This window comes from Rana temporaria, chromosome 12, assembly GCF_905171775.1.
Source record: "Rana temporaria chromosome 12, aRanTem1.1, whole genome shotgun sequence".
Classification (NCBI taxonomy): Eukaryota; Metazoa; Chordata; class Amphibia; order Anura; family Ranidae; genus Rana; species Rana temporaria.
In genome coordinates, this window is record NC_053500.1 from 25,987,813 (window position 1) to 26,003,179 (window position 15,367).

General features: G+C 46.5%; 1 protein-coding gene across 10 annotated transcripts in view; it reads left to right on the forward strand.

Moving 5' to 3' along the window:
• The window catches only part of LOC120918777 (microtubule-associated protein tau-like), a 101,160-nt gene that overhangs the window by 27,966 nt on the left and 57,827 nt on the right, over positions 1–15,367 (forward strand). The window contains exon 1 of one of the 10 annotated variants that reach the window (XM_040330556.1): positions 3,084–3,149. The exons of 7 other annotated variants lie outside the window; for them this stretch is intronic. The gene's annotated coding sequence lies outside the window, so the exon portion shown is untranslated. Of the gene's footprint in view, positions 1–3,083; positions 3,150–10,499; positions 10,609–15,367 lie in introns of those variants that run through there. 2 more of the 10 variants (XM_040330554.1, XM_040330555.1) reach the window with 2 other exon arrangements.

Genomic DNA, 15,367 nt, shown 5'->3' on the forward strand with positions numbered 1-15,367 from the left:
AGCACTCAAAGCTGTATACGGCTTTCAGCTCTTCCCCCACCCTGCTTAATTGGTATTAAGGAGGCTCAGTGCAGAATGGGAGCGACGCATCACTGCTTCCCCCTGTATACAAAGGCTGGGTGTGTGCTATTCTTCTCTTTTTAAGGCAGTTCCATTCTGAATTTGGGTGACTACAGCCCACTTTTTGTCAGTAGACATGGACCTGCCAACAGATTGCCAATGGCAACCATTACGATTTGGGGGAAAAAAAGAAAAGTGGGTGGTTGTCATGCTTGCCCAGTACTTTCGAAGCTTGCCAGTTCAGTCTGCAGGCTTTTTGCTGATCAGTAACTACCAAAGTACTGAAGCCTCGGACAGTCAGTCAGTTAGGGTTTCCAGAAGGAAATAATGCAATTGCAACCTCAATATTTCTGTTGGCACAAGCTTCCTTTAAAGCTGAACACCATCTATGAATTTGTGTATTGCCCGAAAAATGGCAAAATGTATAAGTACCCGAGTTGTAGAGCTGCACAATTACCGTATTTATTAGCGTATACCACGCACTTTTTTTCCCCTTAAAATCAGGGGAAAATCGTGGGGGCGCGATATACGCCGATCCCCGCTTCCCGCACTGTGTTTGAACGCCGCCGCCGACATATACCGAGCGCGGTACACTCGGGTACACTCGGCTCCCCTCGCGGTCACGCCCTGTGCCACCTCCTAGCCTTTATGCGAGAGGAGTCGAGCGTGCCCGAGTGTACTGCGCTCGGTATATGTCGGCGGCGGCGTTCATACACAGCGCGGGGATCGACTCAAAAACAGCGCGGGAGAAGCAGGGAGGACCCCACCGAGGCCGCAGACGGACGCCGGACCGGACAAGGCTGCCGATGGACGCCGGGCAAGACACCGACGAGGGGCATTCAAACTGTAAGTATTTGGGGGTGCGCGCTATACGCCGGGGCACGCTATATGAAGATAAATACAGTTATCGTTAAAAAATTGTGATCTCGATTCAACCCCCCCTGACGATCTCCAATGCAGAGTTTGACGATTCTTTCATATAACAAGTGAAGAGACTTATCATCTGTCAAAAGAAAATATCAGTCTGACAAGTTTTTAACATGAAACATTGTAACTAACTTCCTCCTTAGATGAAACTTCTGTGTGTAAATGCAGGAAGTTTAACCACTTAACGTCCAAATCTTTTTCTGACACTTGTTTCTTAAGTTAAAATGCAATATTTTGTGCTAGAAAATTACCTGGGAACCCCCAAACATTATATATATATATATATATATATATATATATATATATATATATCTATAATTTTTTTTAGCAGAGACCCTAGGGCAGGGGTGGCAAACACAAGGCCCGTGGGCCGAATCTGGCCCGCCAGGCCTTGCCATGTGGCCCGCACAGCGGGTGCAACGGATTGTCACCGATCGGTATACCACGCGATCCGCTCCGGAGTGGCGGCCATCTTGGTTCACCCGGCGGCACCTGTTTTGTCAGGAAGTGACGTTTCACCGCCGCCATCTTGCTCCACCCCAGAAGAGACAGTCAGCTTAGTAACCAGTGCACGGCGTGACACTCTGCACCGCCTCAGCTCACAGATTTTAGACCCTGGACCACAACCGCAGACATGAGGAGAAAGTATCTGAGATCTGCACCTGCAGGTAGGAGAGACACCATCACCCGGAGAGCATGGCTGTCTGTACTGAGCGGAGGAGGGGGACACCTGTGACACCAGAGAGGAGAGGAGGGGGACCAGTGTCACTGGGGTCCCCCTCCTTTCCTCTCTGGTGTCCCCCTCCTCTCCTCTCTGGTGTCACTGGGGTCCCCCTCCTCTCTGGTGTCACTGAGGAGAGGAGGGGGACCCCAGTGACACCAGAGAGGATAAGAGGGTGACACCAGAGAGGAGAGGAGGGGGACCCCAGTGACACCAGAGAGGAGAGGAGGGGGGACACCAGAGAGGAGGAGGCAGCGCACTCCTGAACCCTGCGCTCCCTACGCAACGCACTCCTGAACCCTGCGCTCCCTATGCAACGCACTCCTGAACCCTGCGCTCCCTATGCAGCACAAGAAAACTGGAGTGCAGATACAACCGGTCCTTTGAGGGCAACCAAACTGCTGATGCGGCCCCCGATGAATTTGAGTTTGACACCCCTGCCCTAGGGAATAAAATGGCAATAGCTGCAATATTTAATGTCACACTGTATTTGCCCAGCGGTCTTTCAAATGCAATTTTTTTGGGGAAAATGCACAGTAAAGTTAGCCCAATTTTTTATTGTTTTAATGTGAAAGATGTTACTCCGCCAGAATCGTGATCTATCTTCTAAGCAAAAAAATTGTGATTCTCATTTTAGCCAGAATCGTTCAGCTCTGAGTTTCTCTTGATATTAACCTCTGGTCATCTCCTGCACATCGGCACTTGTACAGGGAGAGGGGCCACACTAGGATCTAATCGGACTCTGCATGAGTTGGTGACATATTAGGATGTTGCTCCTACTGTAAATTAACCCTGTTGGCAGGATGTAGACTGGGAGGTGACACCGCTGTATTTCTTAACTCTCACAGGGCAAGCGGTGTCACCTTCCTGGCTGTTCTGCCTGGCAGATGTGTAGCAAATACAAAAAATGGCTGGACAGAATTGCAAATCTTTTGGCAGATGAGAGAATTCTCACATCTGTGTCTTCCAATGGTGTATTTATCCATTTGTGTGTCCCCTTTCCTGCCCATTCAGTGTGCTTGGGGGGCATTGCCGCTCAGTGCTGGAAATCCTATGCTGAAAACCCAGAACAAGGTCATAAAGTTCACATGGCTTCTACTTCTAAGAAAAGGCAATGAAAGTTTCAAATCCTACCCACTGCAAATGTGCATGCTCAATATCCTGGCTGTGCCCCTCTCCTGTGTGGCGTTTGTGATTTTCAGCCTGTGTGGTGCTCCCATAGAAGTGACAGTTTGGTAGGTCTGTCTGTAAAGCTTGCCCCCTCCAGCGCTGGATCTATTAATAGAGGAGACACAGGAAGGATTGATGTAACTCAAGCTGCTCATGTAACTGTACATATGACACACAGAAAGTTCCTGCGCCTTCTGCCACCATCCATACAGAGGAGAGACCAATGAATGTACTCATCCAGAGCACAAAGGGTTAGACAGACTGCTTACAGGTAGGTAGGGGCATGCTGGGCTCCTTGCCTTTCTTAGTTGGGACCTGGAAATCCTCTTTACACTAGACAAGTACCAATAAACGAAAGGCATGGACTCCTATTCTAAAATCACGAGTCGCATACAACAGGCACATAAGTTACTATTGCTTATGCACTGACAATGATTGCACTGCAATTCTTAGAAAATAATAAACTTGCATTTTCTAGAATAAAAAACTGTTGAATGTGAAAAAAATGACCCAGCAGAAGTACCCGCTATGTTTTTCAGGAGTAGCCAAGGGGTATATATAATAATTAGTTTTATTAAAAAATTTTTGGCAATTCCTTTTTTTTTTTTACGAGAGGTATTTCCTTTTTTTTTTTTTAACCATAAGTTGCATTATACATACCAAGACATGGGTAATGCAAGATACAATTACATAAGTATGCTGGTAACTTAAACCTCATCAAAACTCCAAAGGCAGCTCAACAAATTGGAATGTACACAAACAACGAGTTCCAAGTTGGGTGGGTTTGTCTCTTCTTCTTTTTTTTTTTTTATATGTGTTGAGCACAAATATACTTGACAGTTACCAAAGCGATGCATAACAGAATTTAAAGCAGAACTCAATTCTGCATAGGTTGAGTGTAGGGGTGCAACGGATCAAAAAACTCACGGTTCGGATCGTTCCTTGGATCAGGAGTCACGGAAAAATAAAAAAAAATAAAACACACAGACACAATCCACCCTCCCCCTAAAAAAAAAAGAAAAGAAAAAGAAAAATGATTGCAACAAAGCAAAAAAAAAATAAAAAAAATTGTAAAATATATATATATATATATATATATATATATATATATATATATTTATTATATATATATATATATATATATATATATATATATATATAATATATATATATATATATTTTACAATTTTTTTTTTTTTTTTTGCTTTGTTGCAATCATTTTTCTTTTTCTTTCTTTTTTTTTTTTAGGGGGAGAGGGGGTGGATTGTGTCTGTGTGTTTTGTTTTTTTTATTTACATTATTATTATTTTTTTTTATTTATTGCAATCCTTTTTTTTTTTAATCATCCCTGTTGGGGGGGCTTTGGTAAAATGTTAGGGGTCTTAACAGACCCCTGATATCTCCCCCTTGAGACAGAGAGAGAGACTGAGAATAGAGATTCCCCAGTCCCTTTCTCTGCAGCCTCAGCTGTGCTGAAAATGAATGGAGAGAAGACGGTGACTACTCTCCATTCATAAACTGAAACATCGTAAACACAGTAGGTTAAAATGTTTCAGTTATGTGAATGGACTGAGTCAGTGATCACAGACTCTGTTCATACAGAAAAGGAAGGAGGAGGACACGGTGGGGCACACGGAGGAGGACACGGTGGGGCACACGGAGGAGGACACGGTGGGGCACACGGAGGAGGACACGGTGGGGCACACGGAGGAGGACACGGTGGGGCACACGGAGGAGGACACGGTGGGGCACACGGAGGAGGACACGGTGGGGGACGAGGAGGAGGAACGGTGGGGGACGAGGAGGAGGAACGGTGGGGGACTGGAGGAGGATGCAGGGACAGTCAGCGGTGATCGTATGTGGGAGAGTTACAAGCACCGATCACCGCTGCATAGATTTCACTAAAGCAGCTGAAAGCCGCGGGGGAGAAGCTTGTAACTCCCCCACACACCGATCACCACTGACTGTCCAGGTATCGGGTGAAGTATCGGGAGCATTTGCAAATGCTCGGTATCGGTGCAGATAGCAATACTAGTATCGGTATCGGGACAACCCTAGTCTCTATGCTGAAAAGGTCCATAACTCTTCCTTTTAGCTTTGGAGTAGAGTAGGTATAGATGAGAACCTCTGTCGTGTTTTAATTTGCCTGCTGGAAAAATTCAACGTCTTTTTTTTTTATGGGGACCATTGTTGCCAGAAATCCAAAATGTAAAGTTGTTCCCCAGAACTTGTCTATGAGGACAGCTGTTCAAGGGAACATTTTCCACTCATTGAAGAGATTGAGAGGAAAACTCTCCTCTCATAACTTCCTGTTGTCTACTGAACAGGAAGTGAAGGGAAATCTCCCTATTTGGACACAGATGATAAAAGAATACGAATACCTAGAACAAGGTTTGAACAAATCCCTTCTCTATCGAAAATGAGATAAAAGAATGTTTGGCTTTTATATATACTTTGCGTTCATCCTTTACTAGGTGCTCAATATTTCATAGAACACTGGGGCTTATCCAGTAAGATGGCTCATGGCGGCGTGGCCCTTATCAACCAATCAGCTGTTTGTTACTTTTATTAGCGCAATGTAAAGACTTAAATCTGACTGCTTACTGGTTTTTACCTGCAACATTACTGTTTTCCATTGCTGATGAATGTCCTGTGGCTTTCCCTGACATCCCGCTGACAGCTCTGTTAACCTGCTGCCTTGTTAGCATTGTGTTACAATATTGTGCCGAGACGGCAGCATTGTGATTCAGAATGATGGGAACACATCTCATTCATTAACCTTAGACAGGGAATACGATGTACAGAAAACAATTACAATCCTTGGTGAGGTTTTTTAACATCGTAGTTTTGATATCCGTCATTTGACTTGGAAAATGTAAAAGCAGCTTGAAGCTTTTGTGTAGGAATGAATGCCTCTGCTAGTAAGCTCTTCATCAAAAAGAAAGAGGCACGGCAACCCCAATTCACTAAACTGTGTATGAGCTATGGTATTTTTTTATCCCATAATAACCTCCATTGAGATGCTTAACCACTTAAGAGCGGGACCATTATGCAGGTAAAGGACCTGTTTTTGCGATTCGGCACTGCGTCGCTTTAACTGACAATTGTGCGGTCGTGCGACGTGGCTCCCAAACAAAATTGGCGTCCTTTTTTTCCCACAAATAGAGCTTTCTTTTGGTGGTATTTGATCACCTCTGCGGTTTTTATTTTTTGCGCTATAAACAAAAATAGAGCGACAATTTTGAAAAAAAATTCAATATTTTTTACTTTTGTGCTATAATAAATATCCCCCAAAAACATATATAAAAACTTTTTTTTTTTCCTCAGTTTAGGCCGATACGTATTCTTCCACCTATTTTTGGTAAAAAAAATCGCAATAAGCGTTTTAACGATTGGTTTGCGCAAAATTTATAGCGTTTACAAATTAGGTTGATAGTTTTATTGCATTTTTATTAATTTTTATTTTTTTTGCTACTAATGGCGGCGATCAGCGATTTTTTTCGTGACTTGCGACATTATGGCGGACACTTCGGACAATTTTGACACATTTTTGGGACCATTGTCATTTTCACAGCAAAAAATGCATTTAAATTGCATTGTTTATTGTGAAAATGACAGTTGCAGTTTGGGAGTTAACCACAGGGGGCGCTGAAGGAGTTATGTGTCACCTAGTGTGTGTTTACAACTGTAGGGGGGTGTGGCTGTAGGTCTGACGTCATCGATCGTGTCTCCCTGTAAAAGGGATCACACGATCGATGCAGCCGCCACAGTGAAGCACGGGGAAGCCGTGTTTACATACGGCTCTCCCCGTTCTTCAGCTCCGGGGAGCGATCGCGAGGGGGCGGCTAGAAACGAATAGCCGCCCCTCATCCCGGATCGCTCCCACATGATTTCCGACCGCCGCATGTACCGGGGGGGGGGGGTCCCGATCGGACCCCCGACCCGCGGAAAGGCAGGGACTTTCATGTACACCCATATGCCTGTACGTGCCATTCTGTGGACGTATATATACATGCGTCAAGAATTACAGCAACTTGAGGGCAAAAACGAACAACGAGGACATGAAAACAGCACTGCGTTAAGGTAAAGGAAGCTATTAAGATAAAAAAAAAAATTTCCTTTACAAACCCTTTATGCAGGTAAAGGACCTGGCCAGTTTTTGCGATTTCGGCACTGCGTCGCTTTAACTGACAATTGTGCGGTCGAGCAACGTGGCTCCCAAACAAAATTGACGTCCTTTTTTTTCCCTACAAATATAGCTTTCTTTTGGTGGTATTTGATTACCTCTGCGGTTTTTATTTTTTGCGCTATAAACAAAAATAGAGAGACAATTTTGAAAAGAAAACAATATTTTTTACTTTTTGCTATAATAAATCCCCCCAAAAAAGATATAAAAAAAAAAAGGCGCATTGCAGGCAGTATTGCCGCGGTTTCCTATTGTTTGTTTTAAATGTGAAGGAGCGCGGTATACACGCCACTCCTCTCACCGCTCCAAAGATGCTGCTGACAGGAGATTTTTTTTCTCTCCCGCCAGCGCATCGCCTCAGTGTGAAAGCCCTCGAGCTTTCACATTGAGTATGCAGTGCAGGAGTTTTTCCGGCGGTATAGCAGCGCTATTTTTAGCGATGTACCGCCTGAAATACTCCTCAGTGTGAAAGGGGTCTAATTCATTAACCTGGGACAGACCATGCAGACTGTAGCAACCGACCTGGTCCTTTGTTGGTGCTGCAAGTCCTCACTGCATGTTAAGCCTCGTACACACGATCGGACTTCCATCTGACTTTTCCCTGGATTTCGGTCCGAATGGGCGTTGGGCGTGAACTTGTTGCGCATACACACGACAGAACATTTTCAGCCAACATTCACCAAATGATGTGGTTTTTCAGCTCTTTAACGCCACCCTTTGGGCGACTTCTGCTATTGTTGGCTGATGTTTAGCATTGGTTCTGAGCATGCGTGTTTGTACTATGGACTTGTGTACTCCCAATCGGATTATCCTCCATCGGACATTTTGTTGTTGAAAAGTTTGAGAGCATTCACAGCGAGCATTTGTCCGTTTTGAAAAAGCAACAATAGTTGTCCGGTGGAACATATAGAGACGGTCGAATTGTCCGATAAAACATGTTAGTCGGACCGTTGTTGTCAAAGTCCGATCGTGTCTATGAGTCTTTACTCATTCCTGTGAAACCCTTATGGCAAGTAATGTACTCCTTCAGATGTGGAATGTAAGTGTTTGGTGTCCCAAGTGGCTCTAACAGGTCTGCCTGGCATGGGGCCGATAGGAAGCCTTGTAGACTTTGAACGTGAGGTAAAATCTCTATTATAATAAGCCATTGAATATACTGTATAATCTTTACTACACTGCTCTTCTTGGGTTATATAACTTGGGGACAGGAATGCTAAAATCCTATGCAAAGAGAAGTACGTATAATTTTCACAAATGTATAAGTTAATGCCACGTACACACGGTCGGAATTTCCGACAAGAAAAGTGAGCCTTTGGTAGGAAATTCCGACCGTGTGTAGGCCCCATCGGGCTTCTTCTGTCGGAATTTGAGAGGGTTCCCAAATTTTCAGACGGGTAAAGTTCTTGTCGGAAATTCCGATCGTCTGTATGCAGTTCCGCATGACAGCCTGAGCTCAGAGGAATATGTGGATCAGTGGACTGAATGAATCTGTCATTCAATATGGAAAGTGGGGGCCCGGTCCATTAAACTGCTTCCCCAGAGCCCAGCCTGTCATGGTCCGGACCTCCTATTGAGCTGAATGACAGCAAACCTCATTCTGACAACTTCATCTGAACCCAGGCTGTCAAATTGTCCTCGGACTTCTGAGTTGAATGATGCCCAGCATAATTCGGACCACTTCCTCTGAGCCCAGGCTGTCTTGGACCTGTCTTCTGTCTTCAGGGTTCAATGAGAGCCAGCATCATTTAGACCAGTGGTCATCAACCCCCGGTCCGTGGCCCACTACCGGGCCGTGGCCCTTCTGCAGCCTGTTATCTTAAATGGCCGCTGGGCTGGCTGTAAAAAAAAATCAGGTGACGCTGCGAGAAGTCGGCCGCGGTGGCCGCCGATTGGTTGGCTGGAGTGGTTGCTCCTGTGCAGGCTGCGCTGCATGGTGGGAGTTGTAGTCTGGCCGCGCTAAAGATAAGTTGCTTATCAGCGCAGGCACAGCAAACTACAACTCCCACGATTCTCAGGCAGGTCATGTGGCACGTCGGGGGAGGGGACGAGCGGCATCACGAAAATCACATATGACTTGCTGAGCCCGTGAGTTGGGGCAGGTGCTGGCTTAAGGACAAGATGTGACAGGAATAAATTATCCCCCCCCCCCTAGAAGAGGTGCAGGGACCTGGCTCTTGAATCATCACCCCCCCCCCCCCCCCCTGAAGATGTGCAAGGACCTGGCTTTGCACTGAGACACCCAGCCTGAAGTAAGGTGTGAGTGAAGTGCCAGCCAGCCACCCACCCACAGCAGGGAGCAAGGCCAGCCACCCACAGCAGGGAGCCAGCCACCCACGGTGACCAACCCATAGCAGGGAAGGGTGCAAGCCACCCACGATGACCCACTACAGGGAGCCAGCCACGGCAGGGTGTTGGCCAGCCAGCCACAGAGGACGCGGGAGCTAGGCAGCCAGTCACTCCCAGGAGCCAACCAGCCACGGTGACCATCCACAGGAGGGGTGTCTGCCAGCCAGCCACCCACGGTGGCCCACCCACACCAGGGAGCCAGCCAGCCACAGCACGGTGGCAGACAGCCACCCACAGAGGATGCGGGAGCCAGCCACAGTACCCATAGTTAAGGTAAGAAGATCACTCCACAGATGAAGGTAGCTGTGTAGTAGGGCTACCTTCATCTGTGGAGGGGGGCTACCTATATCTGTTGGGGCCTTACCACATCTGGTGGCAGGCAGCGTGGCAAGTGACATTCTGTATTTGGTGGCAGGCGACATAGCAAGTGACATGCTCAAAGCTCCCACTGATTCTGCATTATGGTGGGTAGAACTATTTAATTTATTACTACTATGTAATAATAGAAATAATGCGCTGACAAATTGCCCGTGAAAAATCGCTTAACCCCGCGTGCCAACCCCAACCTCCCCCAATTGGGCCTTGACACAATTTTCTTCCACTCAGCCGGTCCCCGGTGCCAAAAAGGTTGGGGACCACTGATTTAGACCACTTTCTTTTGAGCTGAGGCTGGTATGGACCCCTACCCTTTGTCCACAGGTTCACCACAATCGTGACACTTCCAGTGTACACTAAAACCTTCATTGTAAGGACCCAAGTACAAAATCTCCCTGGCCTAACCTCTTTCTTCAGTGTGATGTTTATTGCTGTATTACGGGTGCACTTCTAGCTCATATATCTCTTGTGTTGATCCAGAAGAATGCAAACACTGCCTGCTGTTATGTGTCCACATGACCCTCCTGGTTCCCTGTGTGCATTCAGTAATTGAATATTATTCCCAATATTTTCTAGTGTGCCCATTCTGCCAGAGAACTTCCCCTAGATAAACTGCTGACTCTCCGAAGTGTGAGAGCGAGAGGGGGCCTGCTGCCTCTAGATAAAGCATTTAGCTCTGTCAGGAGGATTCCCTGCGGGACAAGATAACCGGAGAGGCCTCCCTTCCGAATTTATCTCTGCCGAGCCTCGTCTGGCCGCATAGGCGTATTCTGGTAGCTGGAGCACCGGTGGCTTGTAGCAAGGGGCCTCTAGAAAGAGGTAGGTCTGTAATCAAACTTGATGTTTTCCTTTTTTTTTTTTTTTTTTTTCCTTTTTTGTCCAAGGTTTATATTTCTATCTGTTTAATTTCTGTATAAACATAGTGCTTTTTTAAATATTGTTAAGGGAAGTATTCCCACCGTAGAGTTTTGTGTATCGGCAACTACCATGGACTGAGGCACATTGGTTTATCCTATTTGGATTTTTCTTTTTTCTTTTCTTTTCTTTTTTTTCTTTATTCTCTTTTTCTTCTTTATTTTTCCTTATTTCTTTTCCTCCTTTCTTTTCTCTATTTCTTCTTTCTCCTTCTCCTTTTTCTTTCTTCTCCTTTTCTTTCATTCTTCTCCTTTTTTTTCTTTCTTCTTCCTTCTCCTTTTTCTTTTTTATTCCTTCTTCTCCTTTTTCTTTTTTATTCCTTCTTCTCCTTTTTCTTTCTTTCTTCCTTCTTCTTCTCCTTTTTCTTTCTTTCTTCCTTCTCTCCTTTTTTTTTTTGCTTACTTCTTCTCCTTTTCTTTCTTTAAAGACGTTCTTTGTAGCATGCACGTGCATCTCTATATTAGCTGAGATAAACATTGGGCTAGATTCAGATAGCCCTGCGTAATTTAGTGCGGGCTTAACGTATCTTCGATACGTTAAGCCGCCGTAAATTAGGGTGCAAGTTCCGTATTCATAAAGAACTTGCGCCCTAAGTTACGGCGGCGTAACGTATGTGGGCCGGCGTAAGCCCACCTAATTCAAATGGGGATGATGTGACCGTGTTTTATTTAAATTAATGGTGACCCTGCGTATTTTGCGTTTTTTACGAACGGTGAATGCGCCGTTCGTGAAAGAATCCCAGTGCGCATGCTCGAAATTCCGCCGCAAATCGTCATTGCTTTCGACGTGAACGTAAATTACGTCCAGTCCTATTCGCGAACGACTTACGCAAACGACGTAAAAAATTCAAATGTTGACGCGGGAACGACGTCCATACTTAACATTGGTTGCTCCTCATATAGCAGGAGCAACGTTACGCCGGAAAAAGCCTTACGCAAACGACGTAAAAAATTCCGCCGGGCGCACGTACGTTTGTGAATCGGCGTATCTAGGGCATTTGCATATTCTACGCCGAAAACGACGGAAGCGCCACCTAGCGGCACCCTAAGATACGACGGCGTAAGAGACTTACGCCAGTCGGATCTTAGCCTAATTTCGACGCGTCTCTTGCTTTCTGAATACAGAAAGAAGATACGCCGGCGCAGCTTTGAATTTACGCGGCGTATCTATAGATACGCCAGCGTAAATTCTTGCTGAATCTAGCCCATTGTATATAGTCTGGACATACACTGTCAGATGTTGGTGTCTTTGCCTTGCACAGTTCTGGTGTTGTCCCCCCCCCCCCTAAGGATACGATCTGTTTGGGAGTTTGTCTGTCTTCCGTGTGCATGTGTGGGTTACATATAAGCTCCCCAGTTAACCCTCACAACCCAAAAACGTTGTTGGCTGTTCCTAATGACCTTTTAGGGTACACGTGTGTGTGTGTGTGTGTGTGTGACTTTGGTAGGGACATTCGACTGTACTCTTTCTAGCACAGGGACTAAAAATGGTTTTGTGTGCTTTGTAATGTGGCCGCCCTATATAAATACAACAACCAGATAACTGGAGCCAACACTTTGTAAAATGCGTTCCTTCTTCCTCCTCCTTTTTATATATGAATGTTAACCAACAAGACAAGCCGGGCATATCCAGTCACTTCATAGAACCGATACAGTGCAAGACTGAGAGAATGGCTTCATCCATCATACCCTGAATAATGACAGGTTTGATAAAGCAGCTTGAGCCCAGGTTCACACTGGGTACGATTTGGTACGATTTGAGATGCGATTTCACATGTCAAATCGCATCTCAAATCGGCGGCAATTGTCGGCAACGGCACTGTCCTAATCGGTGCGACGTCGCATCTGCGGTGCTGCACCGATTTTAAAAAGTAGTTCCTGTACTACTTTTTGCGATTTTGGGCCGCGATTTACATTGAACCCTGCACAGATGTCTCTTAAATCGCGGCCGAAATCGGGGAAAAATCGCGGCAAAACCGCAGCCGCGAAATCGCGGTAAAATCGCGATTTTGAATTCGCAGCAGTGTGAACCTAGCCTGACTCTGATTTTACAATGGTTGTGAACTATTATTTTAAGCCTTTAAATCAGGGTTCTCAAACTGTCGGCCCTCTAGCTGTTGCGGAACTACAAGTCCCATCATGCCTCTGCCTGTGGGAGTCATGCTTGTAACTGTCAGCTTGCGATGCCTCATAATTCTGCAACAGCTGGAGGGCCACCAGTTTGAGACCCCTTCTTTAGAGCATTGTTTGCTAACCTCACTAAAAGCTGCAGCTTTGTAAAAAAAACAAAACAAAAAAAAAACATAAAAAGCAATTTGTTTTTCTCAAAAAAGCGATGGGACCAATGCTTTACTTGGGGCCCTTTGGTCTTTATTGTGAGGCTCTCAAGCCCCCAGCAGCCAGTGTTTTCTCTGCACACTTGTTACTCAGACCATGACCTGGAATAGTAGAAGTGTCCCTGGTCTGGCTCTGTGTCATGTGACCTGTCTAGTTATGTAAAGAGAGCCTGGGAACACCTCTGCTCGCTGTACAGTGTCCCACGCTAATGACGAGGTCAGAGAAAGTTCTGTCACCACCATATGTATACTGCTATACAAGACCAACTAACCTAACTGCTACAGGAACCAGAACTCAGGCCAGTGCAGACAAATGGATTACACTGCAATCTGCTAGTTAAACGGTTTGGTCTATTTCTTTCACTTACACCCATACACACAATACGAAAATTGGAAGAAAAATTTTGTCCAACGAACGATCTGCCGATTTTCGGATCGTTGGTATGGTGCTTTCGACAGCCGATTCCATTTTTTCGTCCTAGAAAGGCTGGATGTGCAGACTATAACATTTTTGTCATACGTGAACTCAACGTCCGATTTTCGTTTTAATTAGTACGGTTTCGTAAGCAAAAAATCGTACCAGCAAGACCACGCATGTAGTAGGTCTTTAGTCTCTGACCAATCCTCTGTAGTAGGTCTTTAGTCTCTGACCAATCCTCTGTAGTATGTCTGCAGTCTCTGACCAATCCTCTGTAATAGGTCTGCACTCTGACCAATCCTCTATAGTGGGTCTTCAGTCTCTAACCGATCCTCTGTAGTAGGCCTGCAGTCTGACCAATCCTCTGTAATAGGCCTGCCGCCTTGGACCATCCTCTGCCGTAGGCCTGCCGTCTCGGAGCATCCTCTGCCGTAGGCCTGCCGCCTCGGACCATCCTCTGCCGTAGGCCTGCCGCCTCGGACCATCCTCTGCCGTAGGCCTGCCGCCTCGGACCATCCTCTGCCGTAGGCCTGCCGCCTCGGACCATCCTCTGCCGTAGGCCTGCCGCCTCGGACCATCCTCTGCCACCTCGGACCATCCTCTGCCGCCTCGGACCATCCTCTGCCGTAGGCCTGCCGCCTCGGACCATCCTCTGCCGTAGGCCTGCTGCCTCGGACCATCCTCTGCCGCCTCAGACCATCCTCTGCCGCCTCGGACCATCCTCTGCCGCCTCGCACCATCCTCTGCGGCCTCGCACCATCCTCTGCCGCCTCGGAGCATCCTCTGCCGCCTCGGAGCATCCTCTGCCGCCTCGGAGCATCCTCTGCCGCCTCGGAGCATCCTCTGCCGTAGGCCTGCCGCCTCGGACCATCCTCTGCCGTAGGCCTGCCGCCTCGGACCATCCTCTGCCGTAGGCCTGCCGCCTCGGACCATCCTCTGCCGCCTCGGACCATCCTCTGCCGCCTCGGACCATTCACTGCCGCCTCGGACCATCCTCTGCCGCCTCGGACCATCCTCTGCCGCCTCGGACCATCCTCTGCCGCCTCGGACCATCCTCTGCCGCCTCGGACCATCCTCTGCCGTCTCGGACCATCCTCTGCCGTCTCGGACCATCCTCTGCCGTCTCGGACCATCACCTAAATAGATCTGTCATGCAATTTCATTAACAACCAATACCCTTTTGAAATGAAGACTTATCAAAATACCTTTGCTAGAAGCATCAGGTAGAATCTACCAGCCTCTGACTTTTATGCTGCAGACTATTTCCAAGGTTGCCTCACAAATAATGAGGCAAAATAGACTTATCCTGCTTTAGGGCCTGTATCTTGCCTGAAAGTCTGAGCATTTCTGCTGTAATCAGAGGCCTTTTCCACAGGTATTTTGCTATGACAAGTTCTTTTTACTCAAGGCCATTGTCCCTGAACCCAATCCATCCTCTCTAAAATATTCATAGAACAGCTTGTCTCACACATGAAAGCGGCTCTGTACAGAATGGAATCTGGGTCACAAATTGAAGCAGAGTTTCCCTCAAAGCACTTAAGTTTCTTTTCCACTTCAAAGAAGAAAGACACCATATTGTTATGTTGTCTCCCGTGGTGGCGCGAGGTTCATTACATCTCCAAGCTTAGAATTGGTTGTCTCGTGGCTGACATTAAAATATATTAACCTGTTGGAGTGAATCTGAAAAAGGCTACAGCAGTCCAGCTTCACTTTTCAGGTCATCGATCATGAGCACCGATCGGCACCATGTTACAGTGCTGGACAACTCTGACGATTTCATTCTAGCTTGTTGTAATGCACACATGTAGAGAAGTCGCCATATTTGTAGCTGGCTAATTCGGTGATGCCGAGTAGGTGGTCTCGCAGCTTCAGATGTACCAGTGAGTGAGAGGGCCCACCTAAAATAGTTAAATT